This window comes from Leiobunum rupestre, chromosome 2, assembly GCF_980474605.1.
Source record: "Leiobunum rupestre chromosome 2, qqLeiRupe1.1.hap1, whole genome shotgun sequence".
Lineage (NCBI taxonomy): Eukaryota > Metazoa > Arthropoda > Arachnida > Opiliones > Sclerosomatidae > Leiobunum > Leiobunum rupestre.
The window spans coordinates 2,720,001-2,730,000 of NC_143385.1; the positions used below are offsets into that span (position 1 = coordinate 2,720,001).

The 10,000-nt window shown below is 45.1% G+C and overlaps 38 non-coding genes across 38 annotated transcripts; all 38 read left to right on the plus strand.

The window, feature by feature from the left end:
* Positions 1-53: 53 nt before the first annotated feature.
* LOC149955264 (5S ribosomal RNA) lies at positions 54-172 on the plus strand. The gene has a single exon (XR_016479707.1). It is a non-coding gene; the product is annotated as a 5S ribosomal RNA (ribosomal RNA).
* Positions 173-315: 143 nt separating this feature from the next.
* LOC149955265 (5S ribosomal RNA) lies at positions 316-434 on the plus strand. Its single transcript, XR_016479708.1, has one exon. It is a non-coding gene; the product is annotated as a 5S ribosomal RNA (ribosomal RNA).
* Positions 435-577: 143 nt separating this feature from the next.
* On the plus strand, positions 578-696 carry LOC149955266 (5S ribosomal RNA). The gene has a single exon (XR_016479709.1). It is a non-coding gene; the product is annotated as a 5S ribosomal RNA (ribosomal RNA).
* Positions 697-839: 143 nt separating this feature from the next.
* On the plus strand, positions 840-958 carry LOC149955267 (5S ribosomal RNA). The gene has a single exon (XR_016479710.1). It is a non-coding gene; the product is annotated as a 5S ribosomal RNA (ribosomal RNA).
* A 143-nt stretch (positions 959-1,101) lies between these two features.
* Positions 1,102-1,220, plus strand: LOC149955268 (5S ribosomal RNA). The gene has a single exon (XR_016479711.1). It is a non-coding gene; the product is annotated as a 5S ribosomal RNA (ribosomal RNA).
* A 143-nt stretch (positions 1,221-1,363) lies between these two features.
* LOC149955269 (5S ribosomal RNA) lies at positions 1,364-1,482 on the plus strand. The gene has a single exon (XR_016479712.1). It is a non-coding gene; the product is annotated as a 5S ribosomal RNA (ribosomal RNA).
* A 143-nt stretch (positions 1,483-1,625) lies between these two features.
* On the plus strand, positions 1,626-1,744 carry LOC149955270 (5S ribosomal RNA). The gene has a single exon (XR_016479713.1). It is a non-coding gene; the product is annotated as a 5S ribosomal RNA (ribosomal RNA).
* A 143-nt stretch (positions 1,745-1,887) lies between these two features.
* On the plus strand, positions 1,888-2,006 carry LOC149955271 (5S ribosomal RNA). Its single transcript, XR_016479714.1, has one exon. It is a non-coding gene; the product is annotated as a 5S ribosomal RNA (ribosomal RNA).
* A 143-nt stretch (positions 2,007-2,149) lies between these two features.
* LOC149955272 (5S ribosomal RNA) lies at positions 2,150-2,268 on the plus strand. Its single transcript, XR_016479715.1, has one exon. It is a non-coding gene; the product is annotated as a 5S ribosomal RNA (ribosomal RNA).
* Positions 2,269-2,411: 143 nt separating this feature from the next.
* Positions 2,412-2,530, plus strand: LOC149955273 (5S ribosomal RNA). The gene has a single exon (XR_016479717.1). It is a non-coding gene; the product is annotated as a 5S ribosomal RNA (ribosomal RNA).
* Positions 2,531-2,673: 143 nt separating this feature from the next.
* Positions 2,674-2,792, plus strand: LOC149955274 (5S ribosomal RNA). Its single transcript, XR_016479718.1, has one exon. It is a non-coding gene; the product is annotated as a 5S ribosomal RNA (ribosomal RNA).
* Positions 2,793-2,935: 143 nt separating this feature from the next.
* Positions 2,936-3,054, plus strand: LOC149955275 (5S ribosomal RNA). Its single transcript, XR_016479719.1, has one exon. It is a non-coding gene; the product is annotated as a 5S ribosomal RNA (ribosomal RNA).
* A 143-nt stretch (positions 3,055-3,197) lies between these two features.
* LOC149955276 (5S ribosomal RNA) lies at positions 3,198-3,316 on the plus strand. The gene has a single exon (XR_016479720.1). It is a non-coding gene; the product is annotated as a 5S ribosomal RNA (ribosomal RNA).
* Positions 3,317-3,459: 143 nt separating this feature from the next.
* On the plus strand, positions 3,460-3,578 carry LOC149955277 (5S ribosomal RNA). Its single transcript, XR_016479721.1, has one exon. It is a non-coding gene; the product is annotated as a 5S ribosomal RNA (ribosomal RNA).
* Positions 3,579-3,721: 143 nt separating this feature from the next.
* On the plus strand, positions 3,722-3,840 carry LOC149955278 (5S ribosomal RNA). The gene has a single exon (XR_016479723.1). It is a non-coding gene; the product is annotated as a 5S ribosomal RNA (ribosomal RNA).
* Positions 3,841-3,983: 143 nt separating this feature from the next.
* LOC149955279 (5S ribosomal RNA) lies at positions 3,984-4,102 on the plus strand. Its single transcript, XR_016479724.1, has one exon. It is a non-coding gene; the product is annotated as a 5S ribosomal RNA (ribosomal RNA).
* Positions 4,103-4,245: 143 nt separating this feature from the next.
* Positions 4,246-4,364, plus strand: LOC149955280 (5S ribosomal RNA). The gene has a single exon (XR_016479725.1). It is a non-coding gene; the product is annotated as a 5S ribosomal RNA (ribosomal RNA).
* A 143-nt stretch (positions 4,365-4,507) lies between these two features.
* Positions 4,508-4,626, plus strand: LOC149955281 (5S ribosomal RNA). The gene has a single exon (XR_016479726.1). It is a non-coding gene; the product is annotated as a 5S ribosomal RNA (ribosomal RNA).
* Positions 4,627-4,769: 143 nt separating this feature from the next.
* On the plus strand, positions 4,770-4,888 carry LOC149955282 (5S ribosomal RNA). The gene has a single exon (XR_016479727.1). It is a non-coding gene; the product is annotated as a 5S ribosomal RNA (ribosomal RNA).
* A 143-nt stretch (positions 4,889-5,031) lies between these two features.
* LOC149955283 (5S ribosomal RNA) lies at positions 5,032-5,150 on the plus strand. The gene has a single exon (XR_016479729.1). It is a non-coding gene; the product is annotated as a 5S ribosomal RNA (ribosomal RNA).
* Positions 5,151-5,293: 143 nt separating this feature from the next.
* Positions 5,294-5,412, plus strand: LOC149955284 (5S ribosomal RNA). The gene has a single exon (XR_016479730.1). It is a non-coding gene; the product is annotated as a 5S ribosomal RNA (ribosomal RNA).
* A 143-nt stretch (positions 5,413-5,555) lies between these two features.
* On the plus strand, positions 5,556-5,674 carry LOC149955285 (5S ribosomal RNA). The gene has a single exon (XR_016479731.1). It is a non-coding gene; the product is annotated as a 5S ribosomal RNA (ribosomal RNA).
* A 143-nt stretch (positions 5,675-5,817) lies between these two features.
* Positions 5,818-5,936, plus strand: LOC149955286 (5S ribosomal RNA). Its single transcript, XR_016479732.1, has one exon. It is a non-coding gene; the product is annotated as a 5S ribosomal RNA (ribosomal RNA).
* A 143-nt stretch (positions 5,937-6,079) lies between these two features.
* On the plus strand, positions 6,080-6,198 carry LOC149955287 (5S ribosomal RNA). Its single transcript, XR_016479733.1, has one exon. It is a non-coding gene; the product is annotated as a 5S ribosomal RNA (ribosomal RNA).
* A 143-nt stretch (positions 6,199-6,341) lies between these two features.
* Positions 6,342-6,460, plus strand: LOC149955288 (5S ribosomal RNA). The gene has a single exon (XR_016479734.1). It is a non-coding gene; the product is annotated as a 5S ribosomal RNA (ribosomal RNA).
* Positions 6,461-6,603: 143 nt separating this feature from the next.
* Positions 6,604-6,722, plus strand: LOC149955289 (5S ribosomal RNA). Its single transcript, XR_016479735.1, has one exon. It is a non-coding gene; the product is annotated as a 5S ribosomal RNA (ribosomal RNA).
* Positions 6,723-6,865: 143 nt separating this feature from the next.
* LOC149955290 (5S ribosomal RNA) lies at positions 6,866-6,984 on the plus strand. Its single transcript, XR_016479736.1, has one exon. It is a non-coding gene; the product is annotated as a 5S ribosomal RNA (ribosomal RNA).
* A 143-nt stretch (positions 6,985-7,127) lies between these two features.
* On the plus strand, positions 7,128-7,246 carry LOC149955291 (5S ribosomal RNA). The gene has a single exon (XR_016479737.1). It is a non-coding gene; the product is annotated as a 5S ribosomal RNA (ribosomal RNA).
* Positions 7,247-7,389: 143 nt separating this feature from the next.
* Positions 7,390-7,508, plus strand: LOC149955292 (5S ribosomal RNA). Its single transcript, XR_016479738.1, has one exon. It is a non-coding gene; the product is annotated as a 5S ribosomal RNA (ribosomal RNA).
* Positions 7,509-7,651: 143 nt separating this feature from the next.
* Positions 7,652-7,770, plus strand: LOC149955293 (5S ribosomal RNA). The gene has a single exon (XR_016479740.1). It is a non-coding gene; the product is annotated as a 5S ribosomal RNA (ribosomal RNA).
* A 143-nt stretch (positions 7,771-7,913) lies between these two features.
* LOC149955294 (5S ribosomal RNA) lies at positions 7,914-8,032 on the plus strand. The gene has a single exon (XR_016479741.1). It is a non-coding gene; the product is annotated as a 5S ribosomal RNA (ribosomal RNA).
* A 143-nt stretch (positions 8,033-8,175) lies between these two features.
* LOC149955295 (5S ribosomal RNA) lies at positions 8,176-8,294 on the plus strand. Its single transcript, XR_016479742.1, has one exon. It is a non-coding gene; the product is annotated as a 5S ribosomal RNA (ribosomal RNA).
* Positions 8,295-8,437: 143 nt separating this feature from the next.
* LOC149955296 (5S ribosomal RNA) lies at positions 8,438-8,556 on the plus strand. The gene has a single exon (XR_016479743.1). It is a non-coding gene; the product is annotated as a 5S ribosomal RNA (ribosomal RNA).
* A 143-nt stretch (positions 8,557-8,699) lies between these two features.
* LOC149955297 (5S ribosomal RNA) lies at positions 8,700-8,818 on the plus strand. Its single transcript, XR_016479744.1, has one exon. It is a non-coding gene; the product is annotated as a 5S ribosomal RNA (ribosomal RNA).
* Positions 8,819-8,961: 143 nt separating this feature from the next.
* LOC149955298 (5S ribosomal RNA) lies at positions 8,962-9,080 on the plus strand. The gene has a single exon (XR_016479745.1). It is a non-coding gene; the product is annotated as a 5S ribosomal RNA (ribosomal RNA).
* Positions 9,081-9,223: 143 nt separating this feature from the next.
* On the plus strand, positions 9,224-9,342 carry LOC149955299 (5S ribosomal RNA). Its single transcript, XR_016479746.1, has one exon. It is a non-coding gene; the product is annotated as a 5S ribosomal RNA (ribosomal RNA).
* Positions 9,343-9,485: 143 nt separating this feature from the next.
* On the plus strand, positions 9,486-9,604 carry LOC149955300 (5S ribosomal RNA). The gene has a single exon (XR_016479747.1). It is a non-coding gene; the product is annotated as a 5S ribosomal RNA (ribosomal RNA).
* Positions 9,605-9,747: 143 nt separating this feature from the next.
* LOC149955301 (5S ribosomal RNA) lies at positions 9,748-9,866 on the plus strand. Its single transcript, XR_016479748.1, has one exon. It is a non-coding gene; the product is annotated as a 5S ribosomal RNA (ribosomal RNA).
* Positions 9,867-10,000: the final 134 nt, after the last annotated feature.

The window sequence follows — 10,000 nt, forward strand, 5'->3', positions numbered from 1 at the left end:
GGCGCGCGCTCTTTAAAGTGGACTTCAACGACGATCTAACGGCTTCTAACGGAGAGAACGGCCATATCACGTTGAAAACAGCGGTTCTCGTCCGATCACCGAAGTTAAGCAACGTCGAGCGCGGCCAGTACTTGGGAGGGTGACCACCTGGGAACCCCGCGTGTCGTTCTCCTTTTAGAGGGTGGAATACTTTTCTTAATATTTTGAAGAAATGGAATACATTTTTAATTTCTAAAAAAAATGTTGTTTCTTGAAGTTCTTTGGCGCGCGCTCTTTAAAGTGGACTTCAACGACGATCTTACGGCTTCTAACGGAGAGAACGGCCATATCACGTTGAAAACAGCGGTTCTCGTCCGATCACCGAAGTTAAGCAACGTCGAGCGCGGCCAGTACTTGGGAGGGTGACCACCTGGGAACCCCGCGTGTCGTTCTCCTTTTAGAGGGTGGAATACTTTTCTTAATATTTTGAAGAAATGGAATACATTTTTAATTTCTAAAAAAAATGTTGTTTCTTGAAGTTCTTTGGCGCGCGCTCTTTAAAGTGGACTTCAACGACGATCTTACGGCTTCTAACGGAGAGAACGGCCATATCACGTTGAAAACAGCGGTTCTCGTCCGATCACCGAAGTTAAGCAACGTCGAGCGCGGCCAGTACTTGGGAGGGTGACCACCTGGGAACCCCGCGTGTCGTTCTCCTTTTAGAGGGTGGAATACTTTTCTTAATATTTTGAAGAAATGGAATACATTTTTAATTTCTAAAAAAAATGTTGTTTCTTGAAGTTCTTTGGCGCGCGCTCTTTAAAGTGGACTTCAACGACGATCTTACGGCTTCTAACGGAGAGAACGGCCATATCACGTTGAAAACAGCGGTTCTCGTCCGATCACCGAAGTTAAGCAACGTCGAGCGCGGCCAGTACTTGGGAGGGTGACCACCTGGGAACCCCGCGTGTCGTTCTCCTTTTAGAGGGTGGAATACTTTTCTTAATATTTTGAAGAAATGGAATACATTTTTAATTTCTAAAAAAAATGTTGTTTCTTGAAGTTCTTTGGCGCGCGCTCTTTAAAGTGGACTTCAACGACGATCTTACGGCTTCTAACGGAGAGAACGGCCATATCACGTTGAAAACAGCGGTTCTCGTCCGATCACCGAAGTTAAGCAACGTCGAGCGCGGCCAGTACTTGGGAGGGTGACCACCTGGGAACCCCGCGTGTCGTTCTCCTTTTAGAGGGTGGAATACTTTTCTTAATATTTTGAAGAAATGGAATACATTTTTAATTTCTAAAAAAAATGTTGTTTCTTGAAGTTCTTTGGCGCGCGCTCTTTAAAGTGGACTTCAACGACGATCTTACGGCTTCTAACGGAGAGAACGGCCATATCACGTTGAAAACAGCGGTTCTCGTCCGATCACCGAAGTTAAGCAACGTCGAGCGCGGCCAGTACTTGGGAGGGTGACCACCTGGGAACCCCGCGTGTCGTTCTCCTTTTAGAGGGTGGAATACTTTTCTTAATATTTTGAAGAAATGGAATACATTTTTAATTTCTAAAAAAAATGTTGTTTCTTGAAGTTCTTTGGCGCGCGCTCTTTAAAGTGGACTTCAACGACGATCTTACGGCTTCTAACGGAGAGAACGGCCATATCACGTTGAAAACAGCGGTTCTCGTCCGATCACCGAAGTTAAGCAACGTCGAGCGCGGCCAGTACTTGGGAGGGTGACCACCTGGGAACCCCGCGTGTCGTTCTCCTTTTAGAGGGTGGAATACTTTTCTTAATATTTTGAAGAAATGGAATACATTTTTAATTTCTAAAAAAAATGTTGTTTCTTGAAGTTCTTTGGCGCGCGCTCTTTAAAGTGGACTTCAACGACGATCTTACGGCTTCTAACGGAGAGAACGGCCATATCACGTTGAAAACAGCGGTTCTCGTCCGATCACCGAAGTTAAGCAACGTCGAGCGCGGCCAGTACTTGGGAGGGTGACCACCTGGGAACCCCGCGTGTCGTTCTCCTTTTAGAGGGTGGAATACTTTTCTTAATATTTTGAAGAAATGGAATACATTTTTAATTTCTAAAAAAAATGTTGTTTCTTGAAGTTCTTTGGCGCGCGCTCTTTAAAGTGGACTTCAACGACGATCTTACGGCTTCTAACGGAGAGAACGGCCATATCACGTTGAAAACAGCGGTTCTCGTCCGATCACCGAAGTTAAGCAACGTCGAGCGCGGCCAGTACTTGGGAGGGTGACCACCTGGGAACCCCGCGTGTCGTTCTCCTTTTAGAGGGTGGAATACTTTTCTTAATATTTTGAAGAAATGGAATACATTTTTAATTTCTAAAAAAAATGTTGTTTCTTGAAGTTCTTTGGCGCGCGCTCTTTAAAGTGGACTTCAACGACGATCTTACGGCTTCTAACGGAGAGAACGGCCATATCACGTTGAAAACAGCGGTTCTCGTCCGATCACCGAAGTTAAGCAACGTCGAGCGCGGCCAGTACTTGGGAGGGTGACCACCTGGGAACCCCGCGTGTCGTTCTCCTTTTAGAGGGTGGAATACTTTTCTTAATATTTTGAAGAAATGGAATACATTTTTAATTTCTAAAAAAAATGTTGTTTCTTGAAGTTCTTTGGCGCGCGCTCTTTAAAGTGGACTTCAACGACGATCTTACGGCTTCTAACGGAGAGAACGGCCATATCACGTTGAAAACAGCGGTTCTCGTCCGATCACCGAAGTTAAGCAACGTCGAGCGCGGCCAGTACTTGGGAGGGTGACCACCTGGGAACCCCGCGTGTCGTTCTCCTTTTAGAGGGTGGAATACTTTTCTTAATATTTTGAAGAAATGGAATACATTTTTAATTTCTAAAAAAAATGTTGTTTCTTGAAGTTCTTTGGCGCGCGCTCTTTAAAGTGGACTTCAACGACGATCTTACGGCTTCTAACGGAGAGAACGGCCATATCACGTTGAAAACAGCGGTTCTCGTCCGATCACCGAAGTTAAGCAACGTCGAGCGCGGCCAGTACTTGGGAGGGTGACCACCTGGGAACCCCGCGTGTCGTTCTCCTTTTAGAGGGTGGAATACTTTTCTTAATATTTTGAAGAAATGGAATACATTTTTAATTTCTAAAAAAAATGTTGTTTCTTGAAGTTCTTTGGCGCGCGCTCTTTAAAGTGGACTTCAACGACGATCTTACGGCTTCTAACGGAGAGAACGGCCATATCACGTTGAAAACAGCGGTTCTCGTCCGATCACCGAAGTTAAGCAACGTCGAGCGCGGCCAGTACTTGGGAGGGTGACCACCTGGGAACCCCGCGTGTCGTTCTCCTTTTAGAGGGTGGAATACTTTTCTTAATATTTTGAAGAAATGGAATACATTTTTAATTTCTAAAAAAAATGTTGTTTCTTGAAGTTCTTTGGCGCGCGCTCTTTAAAGTGGACTTCAACGACGATCTTACGGCTTCTAACGGAGAGAACGGCCATATCACGTTGAAAACAGCGGTTCTCGTCCGATCACCGAAGTTAAGCAACGTCGAGCGCGGCCAGTACTTGGGAGGGTGACCACCTGGGAACCCCGCGTGTCGTTCTCCTTTTAGAGGGTGGAATACTTTTCTTAATATTTTGAAGAAATGGAATACATTTTTAATTTCTAAAAAAAATGTTGTTTCTTGAAGTTCTTTGGCGCGCGCTCTTTAAAGTGGACTTCAACGACGATCTTACGGCTTCTAACGGAGAGAACGGCCATATCACGTTGAAAACAGCGGTTCTCGTCCGATCACCGAAGTTAAGCAACGTCGAGCGCGGCCAGTACTTGGGAGGGTGACCACCTGGGAACCCCGCGTGTCGTTCTCCTTTTAGAGGGTGGAATACTTTTCTTAATATTTTGAAGAAATGGAATACATTTTTAATTTCTAAAAAAAATGTTGTTTCTTGAAGTTCTTTGGCGCGCGCTCTTTAAAGTGGACTTCAACGACGATCTTACGGCTTCTAACGGAGAGAACGGCCATATCACGTTGAAAACAGCGGTTCTCGTCCGATCACCGAAGTTAAGCAACGTCGAGCGCGGCCAGTACTTGGGAGGGTGACCACCTGGGAACCCCGCGTGTCGTTCTCCTTTTAGAGGGTGGAATACTTTTCTTAATATTTTGAAGAAATGGAATACATTTTTAATTTCTAAAAAAAATGTTGTTTCTTGAAGTTCTTTGGCGCGCGCTCTTTAAAGTGGACTTCAACGACGATCTTACGGCTTCTAACGGAGAGAACGGCCATATCACGTTGAAAACAGCGGTTCTCGTCCGATCACCGAAGTTAAGCAACGTCGAGCGCGGCCAGTACTTGGGAGGGTGACCACCTGGGAACCCCGCGTGTCGTTCTCCTTTTAGAGGGTGGAATACTTTTCTTAATATTTTGAAGAAATGGAATACATTTTTAATTTCTAAAAAAAATGTTGTTTCTTGAAGTTCTTTGGCGCGCGCTCTTTAAAGTGGACTTCAACGACGATCTTACGGCTTCTAACGGAGAGAACGGCCATATCACGTTGAAAACAGCGGTTCTCGTCCGATCACCGAAGTTAAGCAACGTCGAGCGCGGCCAGTACTTGGGAGGGTGACCACCTGGGAACCCCGCGTGTCGTTCTCCTTTTAGAGGGTGGAATACTTTTCTTAATATTTTGAAGAAATGGAATACATTTTTAATTTCTAAAAAAAATGTTGTTTCTTGAAGTTCTTTGGCGCGCGCTCTTTAAAGTGGACTTCAACGACGATCTTACGGCTTCTAACGGAGAGAACGGCCATATCACGTTGAAAACAGCGGTTCTCGTCCGATCACCGAAGTTAAGCAACGTCGAGCGCGGCCAGTACTTGGGAGGGTGACCACCTGGGAACCCCGCGTGTCGTTCTCCTTTTAGAGGGTGGAATACTTTTCTTAATATTTTGAAGAAATGGAATACATTTTTAATTTCTAAAAAAAATGTTGTTTCTTGAAGTTCTTTGGCGCGCGCTCTTTAAAGTGGACTTCAACGACGATCTTACGGCTTCTAACGGAGAGAACGGCCATATCACGTTGAAAACAGCGGTTCTCGTCCGATCACCGAAGTTAAGCAACGTCGAGCGCGGCCAGTACTTGGGAGGGTGACCACCTGGGAACCCCGCGTGTCGTTCTCCTTTTAGAGGGTGGAATACTTTTCTTAATATTTTGAAGAAATGGAATACATTTTTAATTTCTAAAAAAAATGTTGTTTCTTGAAGTTCTTTGGCGCGCGCTCTTTAAAGTGGACTTCAACGACGATCTTACGGCTTCTAACGGAGAGAACGGCCATATCACGTTGAAAACAGCGGTTCTCGTCCGATCACCGAAGTTAAGCAACGTCGAGCGCGGCCAGTACTTGGGAGGGTGACCACCTGGGAACCCCGCGTGTCGTTCTCCTTTTAGAGGGTGGAATACTTTTCTTAATATTTTGAAGAAATGGAATACATTTTTAATTTCTAAAAAAAATGTTGTTTCTTGAAGTTCTTTGGCGCGCGCTCTTTAAAGTGGACTTCAACGACGATCTTACGGCTTCTAACGGAGAGAACGGCCATATCACGTTGAAAACAGCGGTTCTCGTCCGATCACCGAAGTTAAGCAACGTCGAGCGCGGCCAGTACTTGGGAGGGTGACCACCTGGGAACCCCGCGTGTCGTTCTCCTTTTAGAGGGTGGAATACTTTTCTTAATATTTTGAAGAAATGGAATACATTTTTAATTTCTAAAAAAAATGTTGTTTCTTGAAGTTCTTTGGCGCGCGCTCTTTAAAGTGGACTTCAACGACGATCTTACGGCTTCTAACGGAGAGAACGGCCATATCACGTTGAAAACAGCGGTTCTCGTCCGATCACCGAAGTTAAGCAACGTCGAGCGCGGCCAGTACTTGGGAGGGTGACCACCTGGGAACCCCGCGTGTCGTTCTCCTTTTAGAGGGTGGAATACTTTTCTTAATATTTTGAAGAAATGGAATACATTTTTAATTTCTAAAAAAAATGTTGTTTCTTGAAGTTCTTTGGCGCGCGCTCTTTAAAGTGGACTTCAACGACGATCTTACGGCTTCTAACGGAGAGAACGGCCATATCACGTTGAAAACAGCGGTTCTCGTCCGATCACCGAAGTTAAGCAACGTCGAGCGCGGCCAGTACTTGGGAGGGTGACCACCTGGGAACCCCGCGTGTCGTTCTCCTTTTAGAGGGTGGAATACTTTTCTTAATATTTTGAAGAAATGGAATACATTTTTAATTTCTAAAAAAAATGTTGTTTCTTGAAGTTCTTTGGCGCGCGCTCTTTAAAGTGGACTTCAACGACGATCTTACGGCTTCTAACGGAGAGAACGGCCATATCACGTTGAAAACAGCGGTTCTCGTCCGATCACCGAAGTTAAGCAACGTCGAGCGCGGCCAGTACTTGGGAGGGTGACCACCTGGGAACCCCGCGTGTCGTTCTCCTTTTAGAGGGTGGAATACTTTTCTTAATATTTTGAAGAAATGGAATACATTTTTAATTTCTAAAAAAAATGTTGTTTCTTGAAGTTCTTTGGCGCGCGCTCTTTAAAGTGGACTTCAACGACGATCTTACGGCTTCTAACGGAGAGAACGGCCATATCACGTTGAAAACAGCGGTTCTCGTCCGATCACCGAAGTTAAGCAACGTCGAGCGCGGCCAGTACTTGGGAGGGTGACCACCTGGGAACCCCGCGTGTCGTTCTCCTTTTAGAGGGTGGAATACTTTTCTTAATATTTTGAAGAAATGGAATACATTTTTAATTTCTAAAAAAAATGTTGTTTCTTGAAGTTCTTTGGCGCGCGCTCTTTAAAGTGGACTTCAACGACGATCTTACGGCTTCTAACGGAGAGAACGGCCATATCACGTTGAAAACAGCGGTTCTCGTCCGATCACCGAAGTTAAGCAACGTCGAGCGCGGCCAGTACTTGGGAGGGTGACCACCTGGGAACCCCGCGTGTCGTTCTCCTTTTAGAGGGTGGAATACTTTTCTTAATATTTTGAAGAAATGGAATACATTTTTAATTTCTAAAAAAAATGTTGTTTCTTGAAGTTCTTTGGCGCGCGCTCTTTAAAGTGGACTTCAACGACGATCTTACGGCTTCTAACGGAGAGAACGGCCATATCACGTTGAAAACAGCGGTTCTCGTCCGATCACCGAAGTTAAGCAACGTCGAGCGCGGCCAGTACTTGGGAGGGTGACCACCTGGGAACCCCGCGTGTCGTTCTCCTTTTAGAGGGTGGAATACTTTTCTTAATATTTTGAAGAAATGGAATACATTTTTAATTTCTAAAAAAAATGTTGTTTCTTGAAGTTCTTTGGCGCGCGCTCTTTAAAGTGGACTTCAACGACGATCTTACGGCTTCTAACGGAGAGAACGGCCATATCACGTTGAAAACAGCGGTTCTCGTCCGATCACCGAAGTTAAGCAACGTCGAGCGCGGCCAGTACTTGGGAGGGTGACCACCTGGGAACCCCGCGTGTCGTTCTCCTTTTAGAGGGTGGAATACTTTTCTTAATATTTTGAAGAAATGGAATACATTTTTAATTTCTAAAAAAAATGTTGTTTCTTGAAGTTCTTTGGCGCGCGCTCTTTAAAGTGGACTTCAACGACGATCTTACGGCTTCTAACGGAGAGAACGGCCATATCACGTTGAAAACAGCGGTTCTCGTCCGATCACCGAAGTTAAGCAACGTCGAGCGCGGCCAGTACTTGGGAGGGTGACCACCTGGGAACCCCGCGTGTCGTTCTCCTTTTAGAGGGTGGAATACTTTTCTTAATATTTTGAAGAAATGGAATACATTTTTAATTTCTAAAAAAAATGTTGTTTCTTGAAGTTCTTTGGCGCGCGCTCTTTAAAGTGGACTTCAACGACGATCTTACGGCTTCTAACGGAGAGAACGGCCATATCACGTTGAAAACAGCGGTTCTCGTCCGATCACCGAAGTTAAGCAACGTCGAGCGCGGCCAGTACTTGGGAGGGTGACCACCTGGGAACCCCGCGTGTCGTTCTCCTTTTAGAGGGTGGAATACTTTTCTTAATATTTTGAAGAAATGGAATACATTTTTAATTTCTAAAAAAAATGTTGTTTCTTGAAGTTCTTTGGCGCGCGCTCTTTAAAGTGGACTTCAACGACGATCTTACGGCTTCTAACGGAGAGAACGGCCATATCACGTTGAAAACAGCGGTTCTCGTCCGATCACCGAAGTTAAGCAACGTCGAGCGCGGCCAGTACTTGGGAGGGTGACCACCTGGGAACCCCGCGTGTCGTTCTCCTTTTAGAGGGTGGAATACTTTTCTTAATATTTTGAAGAAATGGAATACATTTTTAATTTCTAAAAAAAATGTTGTTTCTTGAAGTTCTTTGGCGCGCGCTCTTTAAAGTGGACTTCAACGACGATCTTACGGCTTCTAACGGAGAGAACGGCCATATCACGTTGAAAACAGCGGTTCTCGTCCGATCACCGAAGTTAAGCAACGTCGAGCGCGGCCAGTACTTGGGAGGGTGACCACCTGGGAACCCCGCGTGTCGTTCTCCTTTTAGAGGGTGGAATACTTTTCTTAATATTTTGAAGAAATGGAATACATTTTTAATTTCTAAAAAAAATGTTGTTTCTTGAAGTTCTTTGGCGCGCGCTCTTTAAAGTGGACTTCAACGACGATCTTACGGCTTCTAACGGAGAGAACGGCCATATCACGTTGAAAACAGCGGTTCTCGTCCGATCACCGAAGTTAAGCAACGTCGAGCGCGGCCAGTACTTGGGAGGGTGACCACCTGGGAACCCCGCGTGTCGTTCTCCTTTTAGAGGGTGGAATACTTTTCTTAATATTTTGAAGAAATGGAATACATTTTTAATTTCTAAAAAAAATGTTGTTTCTTGAAGTTCTTTGGCGCGCGCTCTTTAAAGTGGACTTCAACGACGATCTTACGGCTTCTAACGGAGAGAACGGCCATATCACGTTGAAAACAGCGGTTCTCGTCCGATCACCGAAGTTAAGCAACGTCGAGCGCGGCCAGTACTTGGGAGGGTGACCACCTGGGAACCCCGCGTGTCGTTCTCCTTTTAGAGGGTGGAATACTTTTCTTAATATTTTGAAGAAATGGAATACATTTTTAATTTCTAAAAAAAATGTTGTTTCTTGAAGTTCTTTGGCGCGCGCTCTTTAAAGTGGACTTCAACGACGATCTTACGGCTTCTAACGGAGAGAACGGCCATATCACGTTGAAAACAGCGGTTCTCGTCCGATCACCGAAGTTAAGCAACGTCGAGCGCGGCCAGTACTTGGGAGGGTGACCACCTGGGAACCCCGCGTGTCGTTCTCCTTTTAGAGGGTGGAATACTTTTCTTAATATTTTGAAGAAATGGAATACATTTTTAATTTCTAAAAAAAATGTTGTTTCTTGAAGTTCTTTGGCGCGCGCTCTTTAAAGTGGACTTCAACGACGATCTTACGGCTTCTAACGGAGAGAACGGCCATATCACGTTGAAAACAGCGGTTCTCGTCCGATCACCGAAGTTAAGCAACGTCGAGCGCGGCCAGTACTTGGGAGGGTGACCACCTGGGAACCCCGCGTGTCGTTCTCCTTTTAGAGGGTGGAATACTTTTCTTAATATTTTGAAGAAATGGAATACATTTTTAATTTCTAAAAAAAATGTTGTTTCTTGAAGTTCTTTGGCGCGCGCTCTTTAAAGTGGACTTCAACGACGATCTTACGGCTTCTAACGGAGAGAACGGCCATATCACGTTGAAAACAGCGGTTCTCGTCCGATCACCGAAGTTAAGCAACGTCGAGCGCGGCCAGTACTTGGGAGGGTGACCACCTGGGAACCCCGCGTGTCGTTCTCCTTTTAGAGGGTGGAATACTTTTCTTAATATTTTGAAGAAATGGAATACATTTTTAATTTCTAAAAAAAATGTTGTTTCTTGAAGTTCTTTGGCGCGCGCTCTTTAAAGTGGACTTCAACGACGATCTTACGGCT